Source organism: Sus scrofa, chromosome 3 (assembly GCF_054392235.1).
Source record: "Sus scrofa isolate SSC_HxYL_T2T_F1_AM1 chromosome 3, Sscrofa_HxYL_maternal_Yorkshire_Landrace_v2.0, whole genome shotgun sequence".
NCBI lineage: Eukaryota > Metazoa > Chordata > Mammalia > Artiodactyla > Suidae > Sus > Sus scrofa.
This window is the reverse complement of record NC_139385.1, coordinates 131403764-131420224: the sequence shown is the minus strand read 5'-3', so window position 1 is coordinate 131420224 and position 16461 is coordinate 131403764. Positions and strand designations below refer to the sequence as shown.

Sequence of the window (16461 nt, the reverse complement as noted above, 5' to 3'; positions counted from 1 at the left end):
TATCACCAGTATGTGGCCCTTTTGGCAAAATCTCAACTCCTAGTTCTAGGCATGGGTTCAATCACCTGTTGCTAAGATACTGCAAAAAATATTATCTGTTTTTAAATGTTTCTTTTTAATTGAATAAACTGCTGCTTTGAAAAATCAGTGCAAAGGTTAAATAGGTCTTTGAAATCATATTTTCTTTAACTGGCAGAGATATTTCTGAGCATTTTAAATGGAACAGCTGCTGTCTCAGTGGATTTCCTTGATGGAGTTTTAAAATTGCATATAAAAGAGTACTCACGACACAATTGAATTATGGAAATAGCAGAGAAAGAGACTCAACCAGATCAGTACATACTGAAAATCCTGACCCTAGTTATTGATTCTGCATCATAGGCATGAGGGAAAATGCAGGCACAGGTCTCCAATCCTGATTAGCAGCCCCGTTAGCCAGATTCAGAGATTTTCAGATTTCAGAATGGTAGTGCAGAACATGTACCCCCAAGAGTGTCTGGGCCAACACTGAAAAATTAAAGTCATTAATATTTGTGAGATAAAACGTTTTAGTATTCACATTAGGTCCTCACATCAATTTACATCCAACTCTGTGGTCAAGTAAATTTGCTCAAACTCGTGAAAACACTTGGGTTTAAAGAGCATTTTTATTATTATTTTTTGTATTAAAATAAGTGATTGTGGACCATTAAAATTGAGAGAAACTCCAGGATATACATGATTCAGAATAATTTCAGGATCAACTTAGACCCCCAAGTGGCCCGGGCTATAACAAGAGGGGGAGCCTGGAGTCAAGTGGGTGGAGAAGGCTAGAAGGAATGGATTGAACACTCATACAAAGTCCAGATGAGGCAGAGTTAGCAATGGCCAGCATGGAGGGACAGAGGTCTAGGACTATGGAAGGATACGTAAGAATTTAGAGATGTTGAGGGTGTCCTGGGTGGCTCCCAAATCCAAAGGCTTCTCTTTCCCACACTGTTATTGCATGCACCCAGCCTCTCCCTATAGATGCCAACAACACTCTCTGTTGATTGGTCTTCCTGTTATATTCCAATCTTTTTTGGCCATGCCCATGGCATGGGGAAGTTCCCAGGCCAAGATTCGAACCTGAGCCATTGCAGTGACAATGATGGGTCATTAACTGCCTGAGCCACCAGGGAACTCTCAATCAGCCTTTTATGTCTGCCCCCATTGTAACTAATCTATGATGCAAATCTTGCCACTTCACTTATGAAAATGTTCAGTGGTTTCCCATGAACAACAGTGTAAGTCCCTAATAATGGGAGCCTCTCCTGTTCCACCTTGTCTCTAAGCCCTTATTTCTCATGGTATGCTGTAGAGAGACACTGTCTTCTCTGGATCTGGTTATTGTTGTCTCTAACTTTGGAAGAAACACCACTCGTTTCTTTACATGGCCAATGCCCATCTGTTCTGCAAGACATGACATTAATTTACTTCTATTCCAGGACCTAGGCTGACCTAAGTGCCCCCAGTCATCCCATACCTATGTCAACACAGTTAGCACTTTTCATAAGACATCACCTATTTGTATACTTTCCTCTTCCATCTGGCTTTAAGCATTCTGGGTGAAAAACCAACTTCTTGTTTATCGTATTACTTCTCAGTGTTTGGCACAGTGTTTGGGACCTGGTTTATGCTCAGCAAAAAGGTATTGAACTGTGGGTGGAATGCCGAGGCAAGAAAAATTATGGAATCCAGGCAGTCAGGGAATGTGAAAAAGCAGCACTTACGAACACAGAAACCTCCCAAATGACTTAAACAAGGGTGAAGGTACTATCCTGGAGGGTTAGAAGTGTTATGAGATAGTAAATGTAGATCCTCTAAGTTATTCTGTCACCAGTTATATGATCTGTCTTTTCTTCTGCCACTAAGGGTATGACAGGGAGAAGCAGATTTACTTTATCTAATGGAAGAGAATTTTTTAGGGTGAGGTGGGATGGGTAATGAGATGGCTTTAGGAGAGCACTTTTGACAGTAGACCCTGTGCATCTATGAGAGTGAAATGTAGAGTGACCAGGGAAAGATATGGTAAATTGACTTGTCATGATGCCTAAAATACAGATCAGTTTTGTTTGTAGTTTCTTGCTGCACCTCCGCTCTGTGGAGTAAGCTGGACTGTCTCACATAGGAATTATATTGTTATGATGATCTAGGGATTTTAAGCAGAACCCACAGAAGTCAACTCTGATGGAGTAGACAAAGCACTGGTCCAGGAAACAGGAGTCCACTGGAATCCTAGGTCTGAGATTTACTGTGTCCTTAGGAAATTATTTACCATCTTGTTACCTTTGGTTCTTTGTCTCTAAAACAGAGATAACACCAGCCTTAAAGACCTCTTTTAACTATTGAATGAGAAATATGAGCAAAAGCATCTGTCAAATAATATGCTACTCAAATATGTGTGGATGCTTTAGAACTTTTGTTATCAGAATAGTCGATATAATAAGAGATTAAAAACATCCTATTATAGACTAGATTTTTGATGTTATGGTATGGTATATTTCTTTTTTCCAATTTTATTGTGATATAATTGACACACAGTGCTGTATAAGATTAAGATATACTCAAAGTGATTTAACTTATATATATCCTGAAATGATTACCACAGTAAATTTAGTGAACATCCATCATTTCATAGAGATTAAAAGCAAAAAGAAAAATAATACATTTTTCCTTGTGATGAAAACTCAGGATTTACTCTCTTATAATAACTCATGTATAACATGAATAAGTATTCATTATGTTTATCAAGTTATACATTACATCTCTAGTACCTAAGTATCTTATAACTGAAATTTTGTACCTTTTGACTTCCTTCATCCATCCTCTCAGCTATAAATATGATGTGCAGTAACCTCTAATAACCACAAATGTGATCTCTTTTTCTATGAGTTTGTTTGTTTGTTTGCTTGTTTTAACTATAATTGACCTTCAACACTATCTTAATTCCTAGTGCATAATATAGTGACTCAATATTTATATGCATTACAAAATTATCACCACAGTAATTCTAGTTACCATCTATCCCCATACAAAGATATTACATTATTATTGACTGTATTCTCCATGTCATGCATTCCATACCTGTGACTCATTTATTTTTGTAACTGAAAATTTTTACCTGTTCAATTCCCTCACCTATTTCTCTCTTCCTCACACTCCCTCCACTCTGGCAACCACTGATTTTTTTGTGTGTGTTGTGTTTATCTATGATTCGTGTCTGTTTTGTTATATTTGATCATTTGCTTTGTTTTTTAGATTCCACAGATAAGAGAAATCATATAGTATTTGTCATTTTCTGTCTGACTTATCTCACTTAGCATAAAACCCTCTAAGTTCATCTTGTTGCATGTTTGCAAAAGCAATATTTTTTCTTTTTTAATGGCTGAGTATTATTCCATTGTATTTATATACAATATCTTCTTTATCCATTTATCTATTAATAGACATTAGAGTTGATTTTATATCTGGCTGCTGTAAATAAAGCTACAGTGACCACAGAGGTGCATATAGCCTTTCAAATTAGTGTTTTCATTTTCTTCAGATAAATGCAGAAGTAGAATTGCAAAAACTGGAAAAAAAGCATTAACATAGGGAGGCTAAACAATATACAATAAATAATTAATTTATTATTGAAGAAATAAAAGAGGAAATTGAAAAATACCTGGAGAAAAATGAAAGCAAAAACACAATTATCCAAAACCTATGGGGCACAGAAAAGGCAGTTTTAAGAGGGAATTTTATAGAATATAAGCCTAATTCAGGAAACAAGAAAAATCTCAAACAACCACCCTTTACCTAAAGAAATTAGAATAAGAATCAAAATCTTATTTAAAATTCATCGAGAAGAATAAAATACCTAGGAATAAACCTAGCTAAGGAGATAAAACACCTGTATTGACAAAACTATAGACACTGATGAAGGAAATTAAAGACAAACAAATGAATTTATATATATATATAAAATTTATATATATATATACCATGCTCATGGAGTAGAAGAATTAATATTGTTAAAATGGCCATACTTTCAAAGGCAATCTACAGACGCATTACAATCTCTATCAAAAGACCAATGGCATTTTTCACAGATTTAGAACAAACAATTATAAAATGTGTATAGAAATACAAAAGACCTTGAATAGCAAAAGTAATCTTAAGGTATCATACTCCTTGATTTCAAACCATACTACAAAGCTACAGTAATAAAAACAGTGTGGTACCAGCACAAAAACAGACACATAGATCAATAGAACAGAATAGAGAGCCCAGAAGTAAGCTCACACTTATATTTCCATTAATATATGACAAAGGACGCAAGAATATACAAGGAGGAAAAGAGAGTTTGTTTAATAAATGGTGCTGTAAAAACTTGACAACTCATGGAAAATATTTGTAACATATACAAATATAAACTCAAAATGGATTAAAACTTTAAATGTACACCTGAAAACATAAAAGAAAACATTGGTAGTATACTTTGACATTTGTCGTAGTAATATTTTTTGGATATGTCTCCTCAGGCAAGGGGAATGAGAGTGATTATAGCAAATTAAAAAGTTTTCACATAGAAAAGGAAACTATCAACAAAAAGAAAAGGCAGCCTACTTAATGGGATAAGATATTCACAAATGATATATCTGATAAGAGGTTATAAAATCCAAAATATGCAAAGAACTCATATGACTCAACATCAAACAAACAACCCAATTAAAAAGTGGGCATCGGACCTTAAAAGACTTTTTTTCAAAGGAAAACATGGATTGCTAACAGGCACATGAAAAGATGTTCAATATCACTAATCCTCAGGGGAATTCAAATTAAATGCTCAGTGAGCTATCACCTCAAACCATCAGAATGGCTGTTATCAAAAGGACAACAAATAAAAAGTGTTGGTGAGGATGTGGAGAAAAGGGAACCCTTGTGCATGTTGGTAGGAATATAAATTGGTACAAACACTATGGAGAACAGATGGAAGTTCCCCAAAACGTTAAAAGTAGAACTACCATAGGATCCAGGAATGTTATGTCAATCCTTTCAAAGTCATTAGATCAAGAATGACTTTAATTGTCCACTTGGAATACAACAGTGAAAACATTCCAGAAACCTCAATACATATTTATTAATAAACACCTTCATGCTGTTTTTACTTTTTAATGTTATTTATTTGTACAAAGTACAGTGTCATTTGTACCATCTGAGACTAGAAACAACATTTAGTTCAAGTCATTCAAAGCAACTCCACACAATTAACTACCAGAGTAAGACCATCTGTGTATAAGCCCTGCAAGGATTCACAGAGAGTATATGAGCCAGGGACTTAAGAAACAGTAATTGACTCAGTAAGTATAACTCTAAACTTTCCATTGTATGTATATAACACATTTTCTTTATCCATGTATCTATCATTGGATATTTGTGTTTTTTCCATATCTTGGCTATTGTAAATAATGCTGCAATGAACATGGAGGTGTAAAAATATCTTGGAAATTCTGATTTCATTTCTTTTATGTATAAATCCAGAAGTAGGATTGCTGGATTATATGGTGGTTCTAGTTTTAATCTGGGGTAACAGCTATACTGTTTTCTGTAGTTGCTACACCATTCAACATTCCCACAAACAGAGCTTCCAGTTATTTGACGTCTGCACTGATACATATCTTTTTTTATGATAATAGTCATCCCAGCAAGAATGAGGTGATGTTTTGTGGTTTTGATTTGAATTTCCCCAATGATTAGTGCCATTGAACACTTTTTCATATGCCTTTGGCCATTTGTATGTTTTCTTTGGAGAAATGTCTGTTCAAGTCCTTTGCCTGTTTTTAAATTGTTAATGTGTTAATTTTTCTCTGCTGTTGATTCATAAGAGAGTCTTATATATTTTAGATATTGATTACTTATTAGATAGATTGTTTGCAAACATTTTTTCTTATTCCATAAGAAGCCTTTTCATCCTGTTGATTGTTTCCTTTGCGGTGCAGAAGCTTTCTAGTTTTATGTAGTCCCACATTTCTATTTTTGGTTTTGTTGCCTATGCTTTTGCTGTCAAATCCAAGAAATCACTGTCAAGGCCAATATCAAGTTTTATGTGCATGCTAAATACAAAGAAAATCATCCAGCAAATAATGGGGCATGAATTTAAGGTTTTCTTGAAGATTCAACCTTTTCTTTCTGAAAGTAAATTGAATACAGCTGAAAAAACAAATCAATACAGTGATGTACCCATTAACAAAAGAAGCAGTGATCATATGGCCAGCTCAGGATGTCCTAGAAGTCAGGAACTTCAGATTCCATGTTCTTAATTCTGTACTATACTTCCTCTCCTCTCTTCCACAAGGAAAAACAGGCCCTGAGATTCTCAGTTACTTTGAGAACGTTGTTATTGTTATTATATGTATCATAGAATTGACCTTATAAGCATTTCCATAATTATCCTTTATCTTAAAAATCTTTCAAGTCACTCTCTTATATTTAGTTATCACCTTACTTATGAATTTAAAGCTTTTGGAGTGTCTGCTATGGCTCAAAAAATTAAGAAGCCAACGTGGTTTCCATGAGGATGTGAGGTCAATCCCTGGCCTCACTCAGTGGGTTAAGGATCCAGTGCTGCCTCAGCTGCTACATAGATCATGGATAGTTTGGATCCATTGTTGCTGTGGCTGCAGCGTTGGCCTGCTGCTGCAGCTCCGATTCAACCCCTAACCCAGGAACTTCCATATGCCACAAGTATAGCCATAAAAAGAAAATATTTTTTTTTTAATGTTTTACTCCTACCTCTGTCTTCACTTTCCTGTAAGGAGCTCTAGCCCTGCCATTTGTGAGCTGTTATAAAAGGTGTAAATGTTGTTTTGTTAGGAAAGTTCTTGTTTATCTAATATCTACAAAATAACATGTTAACATAAAAGCATGGAAGGAATATATTGGCCCAAACAACCTTTGTCATTTATTTATTCATTCATGTAGTGCTATTGTTTTGAATGCCTAATGCAATCCTGGCACTGTTCTAGGCATAGAAAATTCAGCAAGGAATAAAATAAAGGCCCCATCCTCTTAGAGTTTACTAGATATAGGGTAAGCGTGGATCCAGTTCTTTGTGTTTTTCGCTTTTTTACAGGAGGCAGTAAACATTAGAGGAGAGTGGGGCAGGCAAACAGTAAACGGCTGCCAGAGTCCAAACAGGGCATTGTGCTAGTGTCCATAAATGTGCAGGGAGCCCACATCTCCGCATTGCACAAGGTGCCCAAACTCCTGAATTCAGAGCAGTCTGAGAACATTGTTGATGAACTCGTTAACTGGTTGTTGTCCCTCTACGTTCTTATTTGAAAGCTAGTGTGGCATAGTAGTGGGTTTTGGTGTCCAAAATTTTGGATTTGAAATTCAGTTATTCTAAATGCCCTGAGGCAGATTTTCTCATGTCAAAAATGACAACAATATATAACTTTTACAGTTAGGATAGAGACCTAAAGTACGTGAAACATAGAGCCCAGTGTCTGGGCCATAATATGTGTAGCATAAATGGTAGGTAATATAGTGGAGTGTTAACAATGGTAGATAATAACAATAACAACAATATATTGCTGCCACAACTCACCTCCATAATAAGAATGTTGCCCCTGGTCTTTGGTATTATATGTCTGATGGAGATGCATATATAAGCATTTTTCCATAGTTACCTTTGCTCTTAATCTTTTAAGTCATTTTCTCACATTCAGCCATTACCTTACTTATTAATTTAAAGCTATTCCTCCTACCTCTATCTTTTCTGACTAATCTCTTGATCTGAGGGCTTGACATGAAATGAAAAAGCTGCAGTGCTTCTTCCAGTCTTCATTTCTGCAGACTAAACATGTCTAAGTTGTCTGATTTTTTTAACCATATGAAATAATATGTACGTGCAAAGTAGAGTTATTGAATTTTAAAACTTGAGGGGACTTTAAACAAAAGGCCATACAGCTAGTCAATTGCTGAAGTTGTTCTAGAACCTAGGTCCCCAGTTTTGTACCACATGTAAGCAATGAAATACATGTGATAGTAAGCAGAAAATAAAAATATAACAGAGTGGTTGAGTGATCAAAAATCTCTCATCTAGTGGGCTTTGATTTGGGGCCAATTTTTGTCTATGACCCTCAGATTCCCTGAAGTTCATGTTGGTGCAAGATACTGATACATGTCCTGACGAGGACTCACAAGCATGGTCTTGCCATAGATAGAGGACTTCTCCTTGAGGTTATTTCAGGTACTCTCCCCTGCCCAGAAGGGCTCAAGCAGGCTACAGTGAAACTCAAAGTGCCATTATCTCAGAGGATGGTTAGTCCTACAGTCATGAGGGCCCATGGAACAAATCTGAATGACCAGGGAGAAATATGAAATGCATGATTCTTTAACACAACTTTTTGCATCCCTAGCATTTTTTAATGGAGACATCATTTTTTACTCTCAATTTCTTTGGTACAAGGTATTGAGTTATAATGTCTGTCCTTATTCAGTGGCCACAGCCTTTCATGTGAACCTTAGAGCACTAGGAGGTTGGGTGGGGTGGTGGCTCACAGACTGAGTGTACAGGCAAGACTTCTCACCAGGCAAGAAGTCAGGCAAAGTGAAAACGATTCTCTTGGAGACTGAACAGGCATTTATCTTTCCTTTTTCTAATCTGATGTGTATAACTTATAAACCCATTACAAACAGGGAGCCTTCCTAGGCACTATGAGGGGATATAAAGAAGCATTGTTTCTCCTTCAATTTCAGAAGGCAGTTAAAGCATATGCATATAAGTATTGATACGAATGACAATTCAAGTGGTAAATAATTGTTGGACATGATGTTGAACAAGTTTTCTTTCCCCACATTATCAGACAGAACAATTCAGCCATATTGTATTAGTTAGGAAGGTGTTCTGTTGCAAGTAAAGAGTATATGAATAGCAGCAGCTTAAACTAAAAGAGTTCATTTTTCTAATAAACCGAGATATCTGAGGTGGGCAACCCTTGGTCTTAGTTCAATGCTCTGATGATGTTAGGGTCAGTTTCTCACAGACACAGAGTATTAGGGTGTGCCTTTCCAAAGAGATCAAGAAGGAACTTGCATGCTTTTAAGAGGATGCTCTGCCCTTGGGATGATGTTGGCATGACAGTCAATAGAGGGACGGTGAGATAGATCACGTATGAGGTGATCACATATGTCATTGCTGATGGATGTTTGATTTCAGCCAAATAGCCCAATGTCTCCTGTCTATATTATAGCTGCCCCACCTTCAAACTTGTGCTTGAGGCTGGAAAAAGATGAAAGGAGAAAAAGATCTGTGCCAACCCAATCTTTGAAAACATAGACTTTCTCTTTGGGACCCCTGGCTGAACCTGGATCATTTAGAAAGTTTTCTAAAGAAGACTTGGAAACAAGAATGTCATAACTGGCCTAAATCAATCATAAGTCATCACTTGGTCTCAGAACATTGCTGTTCTGAACAAATGTGAGCATCTGCTATCAACGAATAAAAGTAGTTTCTTTACAGCCTTTATAAATGTGTGTCACACTCTTGTGTGTCCTTCTAGGTCATTTGCTGTAAGTAGTTAAGGAGGTACCCCATAAACTTATCATCAATTGCTTAAGAGTTTTTTTTCTCTTCCAATTAACTAATAGCTCCTGGAGGGCAGGAACTGTGTCTTACTTGCTCTTTTATTGTAAGATTTTACCACAAGGCCTAAAACTTAAATGTTGCTTAACATTCTTTTGAATTGCATTAAATTAAGGGCCTTGTACAGAACCTGTTGAATTTAGAGTTATAGGAATACAGCATATCGTAGTTTAGTGTTATGAGTGACCACATTAAGTTTGAGGTAGAAAAAAGGGTTTAAAGTCTATCTTGAGGAATGGATAAGGCCCATGTCTGATTTAGTTGTATGTAGCATCCTTGACATCCCAGACAGTATATTTCAGTAATGTTTCTTGAACTGGAGTGAATTTGAGTAGCGGGCGAGTCCAGGGAAGGAAACTTTACAAAAAACGTTTGTAGGTAGAAACACAAGCAGCATTTCTTGTTCCTACTCTTCACTTTCTCTGCCCCTCCTCACCTTTGAGCCCACAGTCCCAAGTATTATCTGATGTTTATCCCTTAGGTTCTCTGAGGCGTTGGATCTTAGTGGAATGGATTGTTGATTCTTTGGGCTGAAAACAGGACTATTTTCCACTTGCTTCTACTCAGAGGTCTGGTACACACCTAATATTAATTTGAGGCATACAGATGGCAGAGCTGGCAAATATAAGAGCAGTTACTTTTAGACAAACTGAGCTGAACTGTAGTCCTTTGCTAAGAATGCCTGTTATCCAGAGGCTGAATAGAGCTCTGGTAAGTCTTTAAGAAGACTCTCCACTCCCAGCATGTGATGCCATGTTGGTCTCTGTTTTATCTCACTAGGGTCATGTCAGCCAGGTGAAATTTACAGGGGCATTCATAAGGAGCTGTAGACCACATGGCAGACACATTGCTGGTAGTTACCTGTTTATTTGGAACCAAGTAGCAAAAAAGTCCTATTGGGTTATTTTGCTTTGTGTAAACAGAGGTCCGTAATCACCAAGATTTTATGATTCTTAAAAGCAAAAATGAGATTTCCCATTGTGGCTCAGCAGTAACAAACCCAACTAGTATTCATGAGGACTTGGGTTTGATCGCTGGCCTTGCTTAGTGGGTTAAGGATCCGATGTTGCTATGTCTGTGGTGCAGGCCCACAGGTGCAGCTCCAATTTGACCCCTAGCCTGGGAACCTCCATATGCTGCACGTGCAGCCCTTAAAAGCAAAAAAAAAAAAAAAAAAAAAAGGTAAAAAACCCCACACACATCGTCTTAAAATTGATCAGCTTCTAAAATGTTTCAGTAGTAGGGAGTTCCTTTTGTAGCTCAGGGGTTAACAAACCCGACTAGGATACATGAGGATGCCTGTCTGATCTCTGGCCTTGAGCAGTGGGTTAGGGATCTGGCATTGCCGTGAGCTGTGGTGTAGGCCGCAGACATGACTTGGATCCCACATTGCTGTGGCTGTGGTGTGGGCCGGCAGCTATAGCTCCGATTCGAACCCTAGCCTGGGAACCTCCATGTGCCGTGAGTGTGGCCCTAAAAAAAAAAAAAAAAAAAAAAAGTGAAAAAGATAGTACTAAAATGGCTGACACATTTCTGTCATGGAGATGTTCTTTTTGCTAAAACAGGGAATGGGTGGGTAGAAAAAGAAAGAATATCAAGGTTGTAGGAGAGTTGAGGTTGTGGGGGAACCCTCACCTCTTGCCAAGGGGTCTTGGTTGTGTCCAAGCAAAGTTTCTTCATTGCACTTGTTGGTCAGGACTCAGTAGTTATCAAGTAGAACCCTCCTCACATACTGGAACATATCATTTGGAAATCTGTTTCTGTAAAATATAACTGCTGTGTTTATTCAATTGTTTTCTAAAAATATGTTCTATGTGCTAAACCCTGCATTCCATATAAAAGTTTCTTTGCTTTTAAAGCAAAGAGCTTTTTAATAATTATTACATAAATGTGGCCTGATAAAAAAAAAAACTCTGTCACTTCCTATTATAGTATATTCCACAATAGAGAGGACTATGAGTTAAAAATTGCCTCTGATTGTTGATAAGAATGATGTGAGCTAACAGTGTATTAAGCCAATATGGATATTGCTTTTCTCTTGAGTAAGAGAAGTCAGGAGGGAGACAGTCCAGAAATAGTGTGATGGATGAATGCTATCATCAGTGTTTTGGGTCCCTTTTGTCTTTCTACACCACCATGCTTAACACACGGCATCCATCCTCAAGGTCACAAGATGGCTGCTGGAAGTCCTGCTTCTACATCCATGCTGCAGGAAGAAAAAAAGAAGAAAGGGAGAGTGAACAAAACAGTACACCTTCCAGCTACATCAGACCCTTATGGCGTTTTTCTGCAAGCCCCACCCAAAAACTTCTGATTGACTCCCCTCTAGGTGAAACAAAACCAAGGCGATGTCCTGTAGCTGGTCACACTGCTGCACCCAATAATATAGAAATGTTGCTGTTAAGAAGATTGCAGAAGATGGATCTTAAGGGTTTAGTTAACAGTCCCTGCCACACTACCGTGTGGGATAGTGAGGAAAACACAGACGTAGCTATCAGATTAATGCCAGCATTTACTAAGTTAATCTATGGAATCATTCAACCAATGGTGGATGATTCCTTTAACAGTCCTCCTTCTCAGTTTCCTCATATATAAAATTGGAGTGTATGGTGAAAATCTTGCAGGGTTTTCTTCAGGATTAAATAAGATGCCTCACAGTTTAAAGTAGTGGTTAATGAATACCTCCCATTGCTATTTCCCCTTGACACATGACTTCCTAACAAAATACTGCAAAGACATGCATGAGATTAAAGAATAAAGATATTGACAAAAAATGTCAAAATCTGAAAAGAATTTCCCCTAACTGTAAGGTATATATGATATTAAGGAAGAAAAAACAGAAATAAAATTCATCAGACTTGTGGGAAAAAAAAAAAAAAAACTGCGTGGAAAAGATGGGAAGGTACTTAATCCCACCATACTTTTCTCCTGATGCAAACGCCCAAGGTCTGTATCAACAAGAAAAGAGCAGACATCACTCTCCCATTCCAAGGCTGATGTCTGAAACAGTCAAAAGGCACTCCTTATATACTTCTGGCAAATATCACACGATTTACCTCTTTTAATCTTTATACAAATGTCGCCTTCTTAGACCCACCAAGATGCCCCCATCTTAACACTCTAGGGCCTTGGTATTATCTTAATTTTTTTTTTTCTTAGCATTCTTGGTCATCTAATATACCACATATTTTACTTATCTATCCACTTTTTGTTTTCTTCTAAGAGAACATAAGCTCTTTGACAGTTTGGATTTCTATTTTTCTTTGTTTTATTCATTATTGCATAACTAGTGCCTAGGAGAGCTTGTAGCATATAGTAGGTGTTCAATAAACATTTAAAATTGAACCGTTAGGAGTTCCCATGATGGCTCAGTGGTTAACGAATGCGACTAGTAACCATGAGGTTGCATGTTCAGTCCCTGGCCTTGCTCAGTGGATTAGGGATCCGGTGTTGCCGTGAGCTGTGGTGTAGGTCACAGACATGGCGCGGATTCCACGTTGCTGTGGCTCTGGTGTATGCTGGTGGCTACAGCTCCGATTGGACCCCTAGCCTGGGAACCTCCATGTGCCACGGGAACAGCCTTAGAAAAGGCAAAAAAAAAAAAAAAAAAAAAGTAAACTGTTAATCTTCTTATGCACTCACTGTTCCTCTTTCCCACTTTTTTCTTTTCTCATAGCACTTGCCACCATCTTACTATCTATTTCTCTCTCTCTCTCTCTTTCTATCCATCTAGCTAGCTAGCTACTTGTCTCATTCTCCCCAGTAGAATATAATTTCCCTGAAGACAAGGATGCTCTCTGTTTTTTAAGTACTCCTTGCCCAGCATCTATAACAGAGCCTGGCATATTATAAATGTTTAATGTGTATTTGTTGATCTCCTGACAATTCCACCAGAAACAGAAACTCATTGAAGACATCTGGACAGGAAATGTGGGGTGAGAAAAACCATGATGCATTGCATCCTGAGGATATCATTCTTGCATTGGCAGGTGGGGCAGAAACAGGAAGGACACTGGTGGTATCTTGTTGGAATTTTCAATGTTCACATACTCTAAATCTACATAGGTTTAGATTGTAAAAACAAAACAAAACAAAACAACATGGTACTTCAACAGTACAAAGATTAAATACCTATGGGAGTGATAGAATATAATTTCTCAAGAGCTGTGACATCAATATGCATATTGTGGGCATTCAATAAATGCGTATTAATATTTATATTTCTTAATCACCCTCTTCCCTTTGAAATATATCCCTTTTGGACAGGAATTGTATCATATCCTGTGTTCTGACTTACATATAACACCTGAAACACTGCCTATTGGGCATCTGAGGAAAAAAAAAATCTTTCTGGTGGACAATTCCAAACTTAATAGAAATCCAAAAAGAGAAATTTGTAAATCTAGAAAGCATTAGACTTTAACCTAGTATCAAAAAACAGAGAAAGGTGGAGAGGATATTTTGACTAGTGTTAGATCAAGCAAATCTCATAGCGAGTTCTGCTTCAGTTCTGTGACAGTCAGGAGAGTTCATCCAGCACCCAATGACCATCTCAAACTGGAAACAAATGGAGGGCATATGGGTGGGCTGGTGGGACACAGTGGGATTCACTCTCAGTCCAGTGTTGCTGGACCTCAGGATAAACAGAGAGCCGCCTCAGCTTGGTGTACACTGACCATTTCCCTTGATTCTTGTTCTGTGCATTGGGATGTCATGGATGGGTAAGAGAAAGATATATCCTCTGAGCTGGAATGTCCTAGGCATGTGAATGACATCTATGGGATGCAGGCAGCAGAGTGTGAGCCTTGATGTATTCATTCCAGACCTCCCGGTTTGCTGTGTATGAGATTTGACTCCTTGTTAAGTTCACCTTTCTGATTTTATGCAACTTACTTTTATCACTGCCACGTCCTTCTTAACCCAGCCTTTCTTTTGAAATGTCCATCTTTCCCTGAGCATGGCTTTGTAAACTCCTAATCATATTTGTTTGTTTTAATTGAACAAATATGTTCTGTGCCTTGGGTACAAGTGAGGGTTCCTAATTGGTTACATGCTAGCTTGGCCCACAGTTTCAGAGGATGGGGTTTCTCTGGCTCTGGCTGGGTGTGTACAGGGGGAGATAACTTTAAAGCTTGATTAAAGCAAGTTTCTCTAATGTCAGGGTTCCCTGTAAAGAAATAGGCATAATCTTGGAGGAACAATGGAGGCTCGCTTGCATTTAGAAAGTTAGAACAGAAGTTTAAAAAAACAACCCTTGGTCCAATTTTCAACAGGATTGTATAATGTTCAAAAAATGAAAAAATTCCCCCCCACTTGTAACCACAGGAAGCCAAGCATTAAAGTCAGAAAAAAGAAACCCCCCAATCCCACCCCAAGAATGAACTGCACCATATTGTTTTCCTTTTGGACTTGCCGATTTCAGATTTTCATTTTCTGTACATTAAAAGCAAAGGAGACTTTAAAAAAATACATTCGTTAGTGGTTTCTGTCTAAATCTCATCATCTAATTATTTTCACAGTGAACATTTGAAATGGCAGAAGCAATTCTGCCAAGAGCCTTCCATCTCTGGATTCCAGGAGATGTTTCACAATAATTAGAAACCCCAATGGGTCTCTTAAGAACCCTTAAAGGGTTCCATATGCAGAATTCCATATGAAGTGGTACAATGTGTAGTTCTTCATTTCCCACAATAGGGCCTGACAGGTCTTAATGTATATTATTACATTAAATGAGATGCACATTAGTTGGTCAGACTGCTGGGTAGCTGGCCCCAATTCACTGAGAAATACAAACCAACCTGGTAACCTCATTATTTGACCCACCCCACCCTCCTACACACTTATATACAAAGTACTATTTATTAGTCATTGTACAAGTACCCAAATACTAATTGGCTTCTTGGGCCTTGTCCTTGAGTATGGAGCACTGATTTCATGGATTTTACTGGAATTGTAAGGTGAATTATTGTATCTTAGGAAATGTTTGGGCTAAACTAAATATCTCTTTTCCATTAAACTGCTAGAGGACTTTTATTTGTTCTTTGAGGGGTAAAATATAGTAGTTACAAAAGGCCCGAGGATCAAGGTGTCCTCCATTTAAAACACATGATTTGGCTAGGTCTCAGCATTCCCTTATCTACTGCTGCTATGGCATTATGGACTCAGGTAGCAGGAAACAATTATTTGTGGACAATATTGGTTACCTCAACAGATCTGTTTATTTATAGTGTTTTGCTAAGCAAGTAGCACTGGTTACCAACCATATCTCTACTAAGGGAAGTTGAACTGGTATATTTCTGTTGACAGTAACATGCTGTTTTTCTACTTAAAGGTTGTGTGTGCATGGTTCATTGGGTGGGCAATGAATCTAAAGTCTTTGGTCCCTTGGTTGGTGGCAGTTTAGGAGATTTTAGTCCCTGATGCTTTGTGTATCTTAATAAAGTCATACTGTGTAACTCAACAAGACCTCCAAAGAGCAAGGCAACTGGTAGAGTGAAAGAAAAAAATAATAGCTCCTTTCCTTGAGGGTTTTATGTTCTCAGTGAACTAGATGCCTGTATTCTCACTTTAAAAAAAATCTGTGAGCTCTTCTAAAAAACAAAAATGTCTTACCACTCTTTTTATCTTGATAAATTGTAAACCTACCTCCCACCTTCATCCTTAGGAAATGCCTCCTTTTTGCCATTGTTACTTTAGTGCAGTGACCAATGTATATGCCATTTGCAGCTTTGGGGGGGGGGAGTGGAGGCATGAAATATGGACAAAGAATAATGGACCATTTCTTATAATTCTGTTGAAGAAATGTGGCT

General features: G+C 37.7%; 2 long non-coding RNA genes across 4 annotated transcripts in view; one reads left to right on the top strand and one right to left on the bottom strand.

The window, feature by feature from the left end:
• LOC106509894 (uncharacterized) overlaps positions 1-16461 on the bottom strand; it is a 434988-nt gene that overhangs the window by 12974 nt on the left and 405553 nt on the right. The window contains exon 6 of one of the 2 annotated variants that reach the window (XR_014842537.1): positions 11288-11858. This is a non-coding gene — a long non-coding RNA (uncharacterized LOC106509894). Of the gene's footprint in view, positions 1-11287; positions 11859-16461 lie in introns of those variants that run through there. The other variant, XR_014842539.1, reaches the window with a different exon arrangement.
• LOC106509892 (uncharacterized) overlaps positions 1-16461 on the top strand; it is a 545897-nt gene that overhangs the window by 263572 nt on the left and 265864 nt on the right. The window lies entirely within an intron of this gene.